This window comes from Erinaceus europaeus, chromosome X, assembly GCF_950295315.1.
Source record: "Erinaceus europaeus chromosome X, mEriEur2.1, whole genome shotgun sequence".
NCBI classification, from domain to species: domain Eukaryota; kingdom Metazoa; phylum Chordata; class Mammalia; order Eulipotyphla; family Erinaceidae; genus Erinaceus; species Erinaceus europaeus.
The window spans coordinates 42,713,749-42,729,269 of record NC_080185.1 but is presented as its reverse complement, the minus strand read 5'-3'; the positions used below and the strand labels follow the sequence as shown (position 1 = coordinate 42,729,269).

Sequence of the window (15,521 nt, the reverse complement as noted above, 5' to 3'; positions counted from 1 at the left end):
TATAAAAGGGAGCAAAGGCTGTAAGAGGCAGATTAAAGAAAAATAAATGCCAATAGTAAGTATATGAAAGAAAGTTGTCTCATTTGTAATTAAGGAAAGAAATCAAAATATCAAATTAGCAGTGCTGCAGGTATTTCTTTTTCATTGTCTCCTCTCTCTCTCTATCTCTATCTCTATCTATCTCCCCCTCTACCAAAAAGAAAAGGGGGAGGGAATGCCCACCTGAAATGGTGGAGTCATCATGTAGACACTGAGCCCCAGTGATAAACTTGGTAGAAAAGTCAATCAGTCGGGAGTTGGGTGGTAGCACAGCGGGTTAAGCGCATGTGGCGCAAAGCTCAAGGACCAGTTAGGATCCCGGTTCAAGCCCCCAGCTGCCCACCTGCAGGGAAGTCTCTTCACAGGCGGTGAAGCAGGTCTGCAGGCATCTTTCTGTCTCTCTTCCTCTCTGTCTCCCCCTTCTCTCTCAATTTCTCTCTGTCTCTGTCCAATAATAAATAAATAAATAAAATCAATTAATCATTTTATCAATGGAGTCAAGTGGTGGTGCACCCTTAAAGCTCACACATTACCATGCACAAGAACCTGGGTTCAAGCCCCCAGTCCCCACTTGTAGGGAAAAGCTTCATGAATGATGAAACAGTATAGACACTCTTTCCCACTCTAACTCCCTCTCCCCTTCTCAGTTTCTCCATATACTATCAAATAAAAGACAGACAGACAGATAGAAAGTCCAAAAAATAAATAAATAAGTTAGAAATATCACTTATCAGAGTGTCCGAAACATTAACCTTGATCATGTTACATTGCTGGGTAGAAACAGCAAAGTAGATACAGTCACACATTACAACTTTGTAGCATCAAACCTATTTTTGAAATATATACACCTTTTAATCCAATAGCTTGAACTTTAACCCATAGGTAGTCTTACAGTCTTAGACACAAAAAAGTATATATGTCAGCATATTTCTCACACCATAGTATTAAATAGTTCCAGATTGGGAACCAACAACCCAAGCAACCATCCATCAAGAGGCAAATCCTTCCATGACTCTGAAAACTCCTTCTGTCCCTGTGCTGGTTTCCATCAGTAAAGAAACAGAGCCAACTGTGAAATGACCTTTTCAATCTAGCCTCCTAGACAAAGCTTGGGGTGATAGGTCTAGGGATTCAGGTGGGTCAGTATTCAAACAAGAGAGTAGAGGGGTTCAGAAGCCACTTGGAAAGGCAAAAGGAGAACAGGAAATAGCTTGGGCAGGATCATCCATGTCAAATCTGAGTCCCCAGGCCCTGTTAATCAACATGGAGTCACCCCCACCACCTGAAACTAAGGCAGACTTAGGGGAAGAGAGAGTCTATTTTTCCAAAATGCCAGGTCATAATAGGCTAATGTTGTTCTTGACCTATCACTGTTAGGGTCAAGTGAATAAAACAAAAAGTAGGGAGTAAACAAATAAAAAAAAATACAAACGTATCCAGGAGAAGAAAGAAAACAGGGTATCATGGTGAAATCTGATTTCCTAAGAATCATTCCTTCTCCCTTCTTCCCTTCCTCCTTTTTTTTTTCCTTCCTCCTTTTTTTTCCCCATCAGGTTATTACCAGGGCTTGGCACTTACACAACTCCACAAAGCCCGGTGTGACCATTTTTTTCTTTTTGATAGAGGGAGAGAGAAAAAGAGAGAAAGAGAATGGCACGAGAGAGAGAGATTGGAGAGATACCAGCAGCCCTGCTCATAAAGCTTCTTCCCTGCAGGTAGGGACTGGGGACTTGAACCCAGGTCCTCATGCATGGTAACACGTGTTCTCTACCTGGTGCAATACCACCAGGCCCCTAGAATTATCCCATTTAACTAGCACTTGAATTTCAATTCTACCATACCTTTCTGACATACCTGTTTTATTCCCCCAAATGAATCTGAATGGCCCCAGACAGCATCACCAACAGACAAACAAAGAAACCTTCTAAACAAACAAGCGAATAGCCGTGGCAAGAGAAATGGCTCAACTGCTAGAGCATCACACTTGAATGTCTGATGTTCTCAGTATGATCCCCAGCACTGAGTGAAGCAGAGTGCTACTCTGATGTCGCTCTCTCACTCTTCCTGTCTCTTTCTCTCCTGTGAAAGAGAATACGTTTTTCTTTATTTCTATATTTTACTAGACAACCCAGAGAAAGACTTCGGGGTGGGGGGAAATAGGGAGAGGGACAGAAAGACACCTGCACCACATTTTTTACCATTCATGAAACTCCTTTCCCCTCCCCCACAGGTGGGGACCAGGGGCTTGAACCCAGATCCATGTACATGCTAATATGAGTGCTCAGCCAGGCTTGCCACCACCCAGGCCCCCAAATCCTCTTTTCAAAAGCAACCACAGCTAAAGACACAAAGGTCTCCTTGCTTGAAGCCCTCTTTCTGCTGCTTCCTGTTATAAACTCCCAGAAACCTCACTATACTTACATTCTGCGCACTTAGCCCCTCTCCGGTCTCGTTCCTGAGAGAAACTCCTTCAGAACCACTCCTGCGTTTTTTAAACCCAGCGTCAGTCACCTGACTCCCTGGCAGTATGTGCCACTGTGGACCACTCCTCCGTTGCAACAATTTTATCACCTGGCTTTCCTATCACTGTCCTCCCAAGTCCCCCTACGTTCACACTGGCTACTCATTCTCAATTTTCTCTGCCAGATAGTTCTGTTCCCCCTAACTTGGAAATGTTGTAGCACTCAAAAGCCCTGTCCTTGGCCTCTTCTCTAGCTCTGGTCATCTCCCAGACCAGTGCCACTAAGAGAGGGTGTCAGCCAGTACAGGTCTCAAGAGCAAGTCTTCCATGTCATTTCACATTGACCGCATTGATAAGAACAACCAGCGGCTGGGTAGTGGCACACCTGGTGGAGCACACATGTTACAATGCTCAAGGACTCAGGTTCGAGGCCCCGATTCCCATCTTCAGGGGGAAATCTTTGCAAGTGGTGAAGCAGGGCTGCAGAGGTCTGTCTCCCTCTCCCTATCTTCCCCTTCTCTCTCAAGTTCTGGATGTCTCTAAAAATTATATATATAATTTTAAAAATTTTGAAAAAAGCAGCCATTTCTTTTTAGTTTAGTTTTCTTTTTCCTTTATAGAACAGAGAGAATTTAAGAAGGAAGAATAGATAGGGTGAGAGAAAGAGAGACACCTGCAATGCTGATTCACTGTTTATGAAACTTCACTCTTGCAATTAGGGTCCAGCAGCTTGAACCCAAGTCCTTACACTTGATAATATGTATGCTCGCCTGGGCTCACAGCTGCCCAACCACCAACAACCATTTCTATGCATTTACAAAGAAACAGGCAAAGCTAGTTTTTCAGCATATAGTCTATTAATTCATTATTCTTAGAAAAAGAGTGAAAGAGAACACGGTACTGAAGCTTTCTTCAATGCAGTGGGGGCCAGGCTCAAACCTGGCTCATGGGCATGGCAAAGTAGAGCACTATCCAAGTGAACTATTTTGCTGGTCTCATCCTATATTCTATTTACCAAATTATTGTTACTTTTTTATTTTTTAGTTTTTATTGCCACTAGGGTTATCGCTGGGGCTTGATAACTGCATGGTGATCCACCACTCCCAGCCACGAGTTTTCCTCTCTCTCTCTCTGTCTCTCTCTCTCTTCCTTTCATAGACACAGAGAAAAATGTAGAGTGAATGGGGAAAGAGATCATGACAGAGACAGAGAGAGACAACTGCAACATTGCTTCACCACTCATGAAGCTTCTCCCACCCCCACCCTCTACAGGTGGGGTCCAGGGGCTTGAACTAGGGTCCTTGCACATAGTAATGTGCACACTCTACCGGATACACTAAGCGATCCTCTGTACTCAAATGCAACAGAAGCAAGATATGATTGTTCTAGCATGCCATTACTATAAAATCAACTTGAAAGATTTCACATTCTTCTCCACACACACACTTTCTTGCTTTCTCCACTGGACTTGGGCATTGGCAGGTGGATCCATAACCCCAACTTATTTCTTTTCTTCTTTTTTTTAAATTTAAAAAATATTTATTTATTTTCCCTTTTGTTGCCCTTGTTGTTTTATTGTTGTAGTTATTGATGTCGTTGTAGTTGGATAAGACAGTGAGAAATGGAGAGAGGAGGAGAAGACAGAGAGGGGGAGAGAAAGATAGACACCTGCAGACCTGCTTCACTGCTTGTGAAGCAACTCCCCTGCAGGTGGGGAGCCAGGGGCTTAAACCAGGATCCTTATGCCAGTCCTTGTGCTTTGCGCCACATGTGCTTAACCAACCCCAACTTATTTCTATCTTTCCCTGGTGGGGGATGATGCACCTTGTTAAGCACACATATTACTATGCACAAGGACTTGGGTTCAAGCCCCCACTTCCCACCTGCAAAAGTGGGGGGGTGGGAAGCTTCGTGAGTGTTGAAGCATATACTGCAGGTATTTGTATATCTATCAACTCTATCTTCCCTTTCCCTATCAAATTCTCTCTGTCCTATCAAATAAAGAGAAAACAATTTAAAAAAGGAAAACAATGGTCACTGGGAACACTGGTTTCTGCACTGAGTCCCCAGAATAAACAGGGCGCGAGTGAGAGAGAGAGACCACGTAGGGCTTGGATGTTATCCAGCTACAAAATCATAGTGCCTGAAACAAAGCCAGAAATGGTTGGCTCTCCAGGCATCTGTTTGAAAAAATATCCCAAGATTTATCTGGAGTACATGTGGCAAGGGAGTGAAGGAGAGACACGGAGGACTTGTTGGTTTCAGTCTGAGCATCTAGTTAGTAGTGTTTCCTGAGATGGGGCAACAGGGTGAAGGGATGAGTATGAAGGATATTTCTGTGCCATGCCATGGAGAAGTTGGTGAGGCAGTTGGTTATGGACACACAGAACACTGGGGATGAGGGAAGCTACTGACTACAGATGAGATGAAGTTCACTGTGTGTAGATGACATTTAATATCTCCATGGGATCAGCTGCTAGATGGCAGCACCTGGGGGATTTGAAATGCACCCAAACTGAAGTATTAGAGTCAGCCACACACCAGATTTCAAAGACACAGGGAAAGAAAGAAAGGAAGGAATAACATAAAAGAAAGAAAGCACCAAAGTAAAAGACTCTGGGGTGGGGGGGGGGAATACAGGTCCAAAAATGATGACAGAGGACCTAGTGGGGGTTGTGTTGTTATGTGGAAAACTGAGCAATGTTATGCATGTGCAAACTATTGTATTTACTGTCTAATGTAAAACATTAACCTGTCAATAAAGAAGCTAAAAAAAAAAATCTCAGCTCCTTACCATGGGCCTTATATGATCTAGCCTCACACTCATGCTCCATAATCACTGGGTCACTGATCCTGTCACCCTCCTCTTTGCCCTCTGTGCCCAACTTCCTGGGCCTTCTGACTAATCCCCAGCACACCAAGCCCCTTGAGTCTTGCCATCTTTGTGTATGCTCTCCCTCCGTACAAAAAGTACTGATCCCAGCTGGGTTCATGGTGGAGTCCCCTTTGTAGCTCAAAGGTCACCTCCCAGAGAGGCCCACTGTGATTAGCTAAGGGAGAGTCTCTCACCATCACATTGTCCTTGATACCTAATTCAGAGCATTCAGCACCAGCCAAATGACATTGACTTAAGGGCAAGCCTTACATCTCACTCACTGATTGTTCGTATTGATGCGAACAACCATTTCTTTTTAGTTTTTAGTTTCTTTCTTTTTAAATATATTTAATTTAATTAATTAATTTATTTATTTTTATTATCAGAGCACTGCTCATCTCTGGTTTGTGGTGGTACGGGGGATTGAAGCCGGGACTTTGGAGGCTCAGGCAGGAGAGACTTTTTGCATAACCATTATGCTATCTACCCCGGAGTGGTTTGTTATTGTTGTTTTGATAGGACAGAGAGAAATTGAGAGGGAAGAGGAGATAGAGAGAGTGAAAGAAAGAGAAACATCTGCAGCACTGATTCACTTTTCATGAAGCTTCCCTCTTGCAGGTGGGGACCAGCAGCTTGAACCCAGGTCTTTGCACTTGCTCTTTGGCTGCAGTGTGAATTCTCTCTGGGCAGGGGCATTGCACATTTGATTAACCACTGGATCTCCCACAAGCTAGAGTGGGAGCTGGCATGTTGGCAGGCACTCCATGAATGCTTGCTCTCATTATTAATTTAAAAAGTACATCGCTTCTTGGCCTTTTTGGCTAATGTCAAGTGTAGTATCTGTTCTTATCAGTTTAATAATAAAAAAAATATGTTGGAGGGGCAGGGAATGGCATACCCAGTTAAGCTCACATAGTATGAAGCTCAAGAATCCAGGTTCAAGTCCTCACTCCCCACCTGCAGAAGGGATGCTTCACAAATGGTGAAGCAGGTCTGCAGGTGTCTATCTTTCTCTCTCTCCCTCTTTATCTCCCACTTCCCTCTCAAATTCTCTTTGTCCTATCTAATAAAATGAAGACAATTGCCACCAGGAGTAGTGTATTTGTAGTGCCAGCACCAAGCCCCAGCAATAACCTTGGAGGCAATAATAATATTTAATAGGAAGAGGGTTGAACCGGGCAGTGGCACATGAGGCAGAGCACACATGTTACCGAACACAAGGAACCAGGTTCAAGCCCCTAGAGCCCACCTGCAAAGGGGGACACTTCACAAATGATGAAACAGTGCTGCAGGTGTCTCTCTATTTCTTTTCCTCTCAATTTCTCTCTGTCTTATTGAAAAGAATTTTTTAAAAAGGAAAAATGGCAACTGGGGGCACTGGATTCTATCTCCCACTTCCCTCTCAATATCTCTGTCTCTATTAAATTAAGTAAGTAAGTAATGAGGCCAGTGAAATAGCTCACTTGGCTAGTGAACTGCCTTGCCATGTGCTCAACCCCGGATAAAGCCCAACCCCTACAACACTGAAAGAAACTTTTTTGTGCTGTGATATCTCTCCCTCTATCTCTTTCTCCCTCTCTCTATATATATGTATGTGTTATATATATGTGTGTATACATATATGTATATATGTGGATATATCTTTATTACAGTTACCCTAGTTTTATTTTTCCTTGTTTTTTAAATTTTAAATTTACATGACAGAGAGAAGGAGGAGGAGAGGGAGAGGGAGAGGGAACCAGAACCTTACTCGGGCCCTTGTAATGTCCTGGATCAAATTCAGAACTTCATGCTTCCCAATCCAATACTCTTGCCAAGATGACACCTCCAGGATTGCTCAGCTAGATTTATGAAATTCAGCTTTGTAGGGCTGGGAGATATTTCACCCAGTAGAGTGCACATGTTACCATGCACGAGGACCTAGGTTTGAGCCCCCAGCCACCATATGAGAAAGCCTGCAGGGAGCGGGGAGGCTTCATGGAGCAGTTTCTCTCTCTCTCTCTCTCTCTCTCTCTCTCTCTCTCTCTCTCTCTCTCTCTCTCTCCCCGTGTGTGTGTGTGTGTGTGTGTGTGTGTGTGTGTGTGTGTAGTTCTCACTCTATATCAAAAAGATGAAAAGGAGGAGGGGAGGAGAAATAGTGAAGAAGGAAAAGGAGGGGTAGGGAAGAAATAATGAAGAATAAGGAGGAGAAGAAGGAAAAGAAAAAGATGTTGGAGATGATGAAGGAGAAGGAGGCAGAGGAGAGGAAGATGGAGGGGGAGGAAAAGAAGGAGGGGGGAAGGACAGGAGGAGGAGAAGGGGGATGGGAAGGAAAGGAAGAGGAATAGGAAAAGAAAGAAGAAGGAGGAAGAGGAGGAGGAGGGAGTCGGGCGGTAGCGCAGCAGGTTAAGCACACGTGGTGAGAAGCGCAAGGACCAGTGTAAGGATCCCGGTTCGAGCCCCTGGCTTCCCACCTGCACAGGAATCACTTCACAGGCAGTGAAGCAGGTCTGCAGGTGCCTATTTTTCTCTTCAGCCCTCTCTGTCTTCCCCTCCTCTCTCCATTTCTCTCTGTCTAACAACAACAAACAACATCAATAACAACAGCAATAATAACTATAACAACAATGAAAAACAAGGACAACAAAAGGGAAAATAAATAAATATAATAAAAGAAAGCCACTTTAGAAAAGGAAGAAGGAGGGAACAACAACAAAGGAGGAGGAGAAATAGTGAAGAAGGAGAGGAAGAGGAGGAGGAGGAAATAGCCATATAGCTACTGGGAGGACTGGAGTTGTCATGTAGGCATGGAGGCCCAGCAGTAACCCTGGTGGCAAAACAAGCAAGCAAACAAGCAAAACTACCCTGGAGCTTTGCTCCCCAGGCTCTCCTCCTAGAGTGATACTTGGATGAACAAAATGTACCCTGCACTGCACCGCCTCAATGGTACAGCCGGTAGAAGTTGGCAGGAAACTGGCTCACTAATCAGACATGGGTTCAGCAGCGGCCTTGGGGCTACCTCCTTGAATGAATGCATTTCATCTTGTTAGTTCCACTAAAATGGGGGGGAGGCAGCAATCGTGAGGGAGTAGTACACCCAGTTGAGCACACACATTACCATGAGCAAGGACCTGGGTTTGAGCCCCCCATTCCCACCTGCAGGGGAGACACTTCAGGAGCTGTAAAGCTGATCTGCAGCTGTCTCTCTTCCTCTCTCCCTCTTTATCTCCCCACCCCTCAATTTCTCTCTGTCCCATAAAATAAAAAAGAAAGGAAAAACAGTAAAGGCAAAAAAAAAAAAAAATGGCCTCAGCAATAACGGTGAATATGAGAAAGCCTGCAGTCACCTCATTGGCATGAAGACAGGAGTCACAGTGTGCTCTCTGCAATCCTGATCTGACCATGAGCAGTCCTGCCAAGGCTACAAGCCAAGTTGCTGACCACCAAGGTTCTCTGAAATCTGGTATTTCCTGACCCCTGGGCCCCAAGCAGACAGGAGCATCCCAAGAGAGTAAAAGAACCCACAGCACTGAAGTTTCCTTCAATCTAGTGAAAACCAGCCTTGACCCTGGGTTGTGAACATGACAAAGCAGCAAACTAGCCAAGGGAGCTATTTCACTAGCCCTACACACTGGTCTTTCACTGTGCTTAATACTCTGCACAAACTGTCCACTGAGCTGAGCTGGGAACATTGGCCTTAGAGTCTCACAGGTTGTTTGGAATCCACTTCAGAGGTGCCCACCCAACCACCCTGTGCCCTTGACCTTACACTTGTGCCCCTGTGCCAGTTGATAGCACCTTAGAGACAGTGACCACATTTGGCACAGCCAGAAATCATCAGTGCCCTGCATGACATCAAGCAGCAAAAGGTGCTGGGTGCACCCTTTATGGAGGGACAAGTGAAGGAGTTGCAGGTGTGCTTTGGGGGAGGAAGTTGTTTGCAGTAGCAAAGAGGGATTGGTGGGAAAGGTGATCCTCAACTTTAAAAAGACCGGGAGGGACAAGGTGGTTGAGCAAACATATTGCACTGTGCAAGGGCCCAGGTTCAAACCCTCAGTCATCACCTGCATGGGGAAGCTTCACACACTGTAAAACACTGCTGCAGGTCCCTCTCTCTCTCTCTCTCTCTCTCTCTCTCTCTCTCGTTCGCTCACTCTCTCGCTCTCCCCCCCTTTTTTACTTTATTAGTGATTTAATATTGATTTACAAAATTTCATGTCAACAGAGGTAAAATTACATACCATTCCCACCTCCAGAGTTCTGAATCCACATGCTCTCCATTGCAAACTGCTGGAGTTCTCCCAAGGGTATAGACATGGGTTAACCATCATCTCTACAACTGTCTATATTTGTACATAATTACCCCTTTTTTCTTCTCAATCCAGTCCTCTCTTCCCCTTCAAGCTACACATAACCCTGTTAGTACATCAAAATATCCTTTTTTACTCTTATTCTCTCTCCAGGTCCTGATGGAGCTGGAGTTCAGTGTCCTCTTATCCTCTTCCTCCTATCACTTCTCTTCCACTGGAAGTATGGATCAAAATTGTTTTGGGGGTGCAGGAGATAGGATTTTTGGTAATTGTTTTTCTGTTTCTCTCCCACACACACACACCTTCCTTTTCCTTCTCAATTGCTCTTTGTCTTTATCCAAAATAAATATATTTTTATTTATTCCATTTTGTTGCCCTTGTTGTTTTATTGTTATAAATATTATTGTATTGATGTTGTCATTGTTGGATAAGACATAGAGAAATTGAGAGTGGAGGGGAAGACAGAGAGGAGGAGAGAAAGACACCTGCAGACCTGCTTCACCACTTGTGAAGCAATTCCCCTGCAGATGGGGAGCCGGGACTCAAACCAGGATACTTACACCAGTCCTTGAGCTTTACACCACCTGCACTTAACCCGCTGAGCTACCGCTCGACTCCCAATATATTCTTTAAAATTTTCTTTTAAAGATCCTGGATCATGATGGCAGAGGAGGACCTAGTGAGGGTTGTATTGTTGTATTGATCCAGAAGTCCTGAGCTCAATACCCGGAGCCAACTTAAGCCAGAGCTTTGAGTGGATCTCTAAATCTGGTGTTCTCCCAGCTAGATCTAAAAGAAATATCTGCCTTAGACCAAAGTATCTTGGCAATCTATCAGAAAGGCCCAAAGAAGACAGACCCGCAAAACCTAATTCTGGTTGGGAACAACAAATGACACTCCATTCTTACACAACTGGGAGAAAGTCTAAGGTTTTCAGATAAAAAGATGACTACAAAAGCTGGATAAGGGCTAGAGACTAGTTCACTTAATAATAGTCTTCTATTAGTCTTCTAATAGTCTTCTATTAGTCTTCTAATAGTCTTCCTGGTCAATACCAGACCACCCCATCATCCTTGGATTCTCACACAAATATGATGGGCCTAGACCTCTAATAGAGTCCTCTCTCCACCATCACTGGTCACTTCCATTGGGATCATCATCAGCATAAGCCCTCTTGCAGGCCTTCCCAGGACCTTGCTCTCACTGTAAAGCATCATTGGTAGGGACTGCCCCAGTCTCTGAAGGGAGGCTGAGTCATCCTGCCCTGCCATTCAAGGAAGACTGTTCCTGAAGGGAGTGCAGCTTGCAGTGTTCCCAGCTGAGGCCATGAACTGTGAGCTCAGACTGGCAGGGACTCAGAGGTTACACTGGGCTCCTGTGATAAAAAGAAAGAAAGATAGGCCTTGGGTCAGGTGGATAGGGCAAACAGATAATTTAATTCATACATTGGGAGATTGGGAGCTATTCTCTGCCCTAATTCAACTTTCTAGCCCTTTTCTCTACTCTGACACCATCTTCTCAGACAATATTTTTGTCCAACTCCATGTCAACTATCAAACTCAAGCAAAAACAATAGTCATGGGCCCCCTAGGAATTTGCCTAAAATGGATTTCCTCGCTTCTTTACACCCTAAGATCTCTATTATCATCTACTCTGTTCCTACTTTTTGGTTCCTGTTCATTAACCACTTTGTCTCACTATATGTCCTGCAACCTTCCAGACACAAAGTTGCAGACACTTTTTTATCCTGATTCCATCCTGACTTCCCTGAGAAGATGACCTCACCAAAGTGTCCCAGAATCTCACCTCTCAAGAGTCCTACCCCAATAGAAAAAGATAAAAACAGGCTGAGGGTATGGATTGACCAACCTGCAGTGCCCATGTCCAGCAGAGAAGCAATTACAGAAGCCAGAACTCCCAGCTCCTGCACCCCAAAAAGAATTTTGATGCATACTCCCAGTAGAGGAAAAACGATAAGGGGAAAATGACCAGAGGGCTCTGAACTCCAACTCCATCAGGATCCAAAGGAAGAAGAAGAAAGGGAATCAAGAGATAGTGCAGTGGGTTATGTGCACATGGCACGATCCCAGTTAAGGACCGGCATAAGGATCCCAGTTAGAGCATAAGGATTGGCGTAAGGACCAGCATAAGGATCGGCATAAGGATCCCAGTTTGAGCCCCCAACTCCCCACTTGCAGGGGAGTCACTTCACAGGCGATTAAGCAGGTCTGCAGGTGTCTATCTTTCTCTCCCCCTCTCTGTCTTCCCCTCCTTTCTCTCCATTTCTTGTGTCCTATCTAACAATGACGACATCATTAACAACAACAATAATAACTGCAGCAATAAAAAAAAGAAAGAAAGAAAGAAAGAAAGAAGAGGAAAAAGGGAGGGACATTTGGATGCAGTAATAGGTATATGTGTGAATTAGAATGATAGAGAAGATGGGACTATGGGGTGGGGGAAAGCAAATATATACAAGTATAGACAGGTGTAGAAATAATAGTTAACCCTTATCTGAAACCTTAAGAGAACTGCTATGGCTTACAATGGAGAGACTGGGATTTCAGAACTCGGGCAGTGGGAACAGTGCGGAGTTGTACCCCTGTTATCTTGCAATTTTGTAAATCAATACTAAAGCACTAAGAAAATTTAAAAATAAATAAAAAAGCAATAAATTGTCTGCCACAGGAGCTAGTAATAGGCTAACATGGGGGCCAGATGGTAGTGCACTTCTTTGAGCACACACATTACAGTACACAAGGACCTGGGTTCAAGTCCCCGATCTCCCCCCCACCTGCAGGGAGAATATTTCAAGAACAATTAAGCAAGTCTGCAGGTGTTTCTCTTCCTCTCTATCTTCCTTTTCCCCTCTCAATTTCTTTCTGTCTCTATCCAAAATAAATAGATCAGCAAATATTTTTAAAATTACAAAGAAAACAAATGGACTAGCTCACCACATCATTATGAACCCCAATGTCTTCGAAAGATTCTGTGATATTTTTTAAGTCAGTAGACTTCTCTCAGAATGGCTCACTAAACACTTATATTGTGTCTAGAGGTCCCTTGGCTGATAGGGTGTCCAGCTAATTAGAGTACCAACTAGGAGAGCAGGAAGCTAGAGGACCCTGGGGGATGAAAACCAAAGAGTTGAGTTGAAGATCCTTGAAGATAGGTTTCACAGCTTTAAGTGTGTTGGGTGCCAACAGCTCAGGACTGAAACACCATGGTCTCTCGAGTCCATGCCAAGCAGGACGTGTCAAAGGCTAGCAGTGGTCAGGAACACATCAGTTGGAGTGGGGCCAAGAGATCTCCAAGTTGGGTACAAAAGAGGAAGAAAATGGGGTGGGATTCTTGGTGTCAGGGGAGCAAAAAGCTGCGTGACATGCTGAGACCTGCGTGCTGGGACAGAAATGTCAAGAAAAGGTGGCATCGAAGAGTTATTCTCTAAGATAAGAGACAGAGGAAATTAAATAAATAAGTAAGTAAGCAAATAAACAAATAGAGGAAGCAGAGAGATAAGGATGTACTCCCATCTGGAGCTGGAAAGACCTGTGCCTTTTGTGCAGGCAACTTGTAACTTTATGAGTTCCTCCTGAGGTGGGGGTGGGGTGGAGGCATTTTCAGTGTCACCCTGTGATTCTGAAGAGTTGCCTTTGTTCTCCCAGCTTTGAGATGGGATCCAGGGCCCACAGGTGAACTATGATAGGCCTCCAATGGGGAACAAGCACAAGAAGGTATGATATCGTTGTCCCCAATGGGCAACTGCTCTCTGAAATAAGAATCTGAGGATCCTAGCCATTCTCAGTCAAGGTGACAGCTAAGAACCTTCCAGATCTCAGAGCTCCTTAACCCTCTCCCCACAAACAGTTCTGCAGCCAGGCAAAGAGGCTTTTTATGTACATAGAGTTGGGGGCAGTTATCCAAAAGTTCTACGGCCCCTTAAGCTCTTCTCACTCCAATCATAACACTGTTCTCTTTTCCCATGTGGCCTAAAATACCTGGCACTGGAATCAGATTGAGACAGCATAATGGTTCTGCAGACAGAATCTCATGTTTGGGGCTCTGAATTCTCAGCTTCAATTCCCCACATCACTGTAAAATAAAAAAAAATTAAGATGTAAGGGTGAGGGGGCTGGGTAGTGGTGCACTGGGTAGAATGCACAGATTGCTATGTACAAGGACCCAGGTTCAAGCCCATGGGCTTGAGGGGAAGTAAGCTTCATGAGCAGTGAAACAGTGCTGCAGGTATCTTCCCTCTCAATCTCTATCAAATCAAAGTAATAAATAAAATTAAAATAATGGGGGGAAAATAGATGGAATTGTGACTCTGTACTCCTAACATGTTGTGAGCTGGTGGGACAATCCTAACAATACCACCTTCACCCTAAACCAGGATACACACAGGGGGGCGGGTGGTAGTGCACCTGTTTAAGCACACATGTTACAAAGTACAAGGACTCAGGTTTGAGCCCCAGGTCCCTACCTGGAGGGGAAAAGCTTTGCCAGTGGTGAAGCAGTGTTGCAGGTGTCTCTCTGTCTCTCTCTCCCTCTCTATAGCTCCTTCCCTCTCAATTTTTGTTCCTATCCAATAAATAAATAAAGACAAAAAATTTTTAAGAATTTACTATAAATAAATAAATAAATAAATAAATAAATAAAATTAACCAAATAAAAGGCCACGAGCAAGATGGCGTAGAGAGTCTCCACCTTCCTCAAGGACAGCTGGGTCTGGGAGCCTCCTTTGCCATTGGGGGCCTTACCATAGTAGCCCAGATGGTCAACCCCTACACCAAGTACTCTGTGATGATCAAGTAGGTCATGCCCTACACCTACTCAGTGCCCCTCTGGGATGACGGGAACATACCTAACATGCCCAGCCACCCTCAAGACCCCCAGGGCCGCAGCCTGGAGTGGCTGAAGAATCTGTGAGCGCCTTCGTGGACCCCAGGAAGGCCCCCTCCCCCAATAAAAGCGTGAAGCCCAAAAATAAATTAATTAATTAAATTAACCAGGATACACAGTCAGAACATTCTTTCTCTGGATGGGTTTATTATTCTTGGGGGGGAGGGGTGTTTGGTTTGGTTTCCTTCCTCACCAGGGTTACCTCTGGTGCTCAATTCTAGCTCTATGAATCCATTGTTCCTGGTCTCCATTTTCTCTTTCTTTTTCTTCTCCTCCTTCTCCTTCTTCTCCTTCTCTTTCTCTTTATCCATCTCCTACTCCCCCTTCTTCTTTTTTTAATGTGATAAGACAGAGATAAATTGAAAGGGGAGAAGGAGACAGAGAGGGAGAGGGAGAGGGAGAGAAACCTGCAGATCTGCTTCACCACTTGTGAAGTTTTCTTCTTGCAGGTGAGGAGCAGGGGCTGGAACCTAGCTCCTTGTCCATGGTGATGTGTATACTCAACCATGTGCACCACCTCACAGTCCCCTGGATGTCTCTTTTCAATACCCCCTCCAAAGTCTTCTGACATATGCATGTGTGTTCAGATCTCTTCTAGGTTCATGGGAGCAATGCCAAAATGAAACAGTTAATATCTACTGGATGCATCTGAACAGACAAGTGCTTTGCATGCATTATCTCACTGAATTCTTAGAGCAAGCCTGTGAGATAAGATCTCAAGGTCACTCCCAAATCCCCCCCTCCATTTTGTTGATGAGGAGACTGAAAGGGTAAGTGATTCAGCTCACACACAAGCACAGGGGAAAGGCACAATGAGAACCAAGGCAGTTTGACTCCAGAGTCCATGAGTAGTATATAAAAATGGCCCACTCTGAGGACCATCAAAGAGAGCAGGGAGAAGCCCGGACAATAGTTCAACTGGTAAAGCATCAGACTTTCAGGCCTGAGGATCTCA

The 15,521-nt window shown here is 44.5% G+C and overlaps 2 pseudogenes; both read left to right on the top strand.

Moving 5' to 3' along the window:
- Window positions 1-6,175: 6,175 nt before the first annotated feature.
- Window positions 6,176-6,278, top strand: LOC132535965 (U2 spliceosomal RNA; annotated as a pseudogene).
- Window positions 6,279-14,351: 8,073 nt separating this feature from the next.
- Window positions 14,352-14,593, top strand: LOC107522909 (NADH dehydrogenase [ubiquinone] 1 alpha subcomplex subunit 3-like; annotated as a pseudogene).
- The last annotated feature ends 928 nt before the right edge of the window (window positions 14,594-15,521 follow it).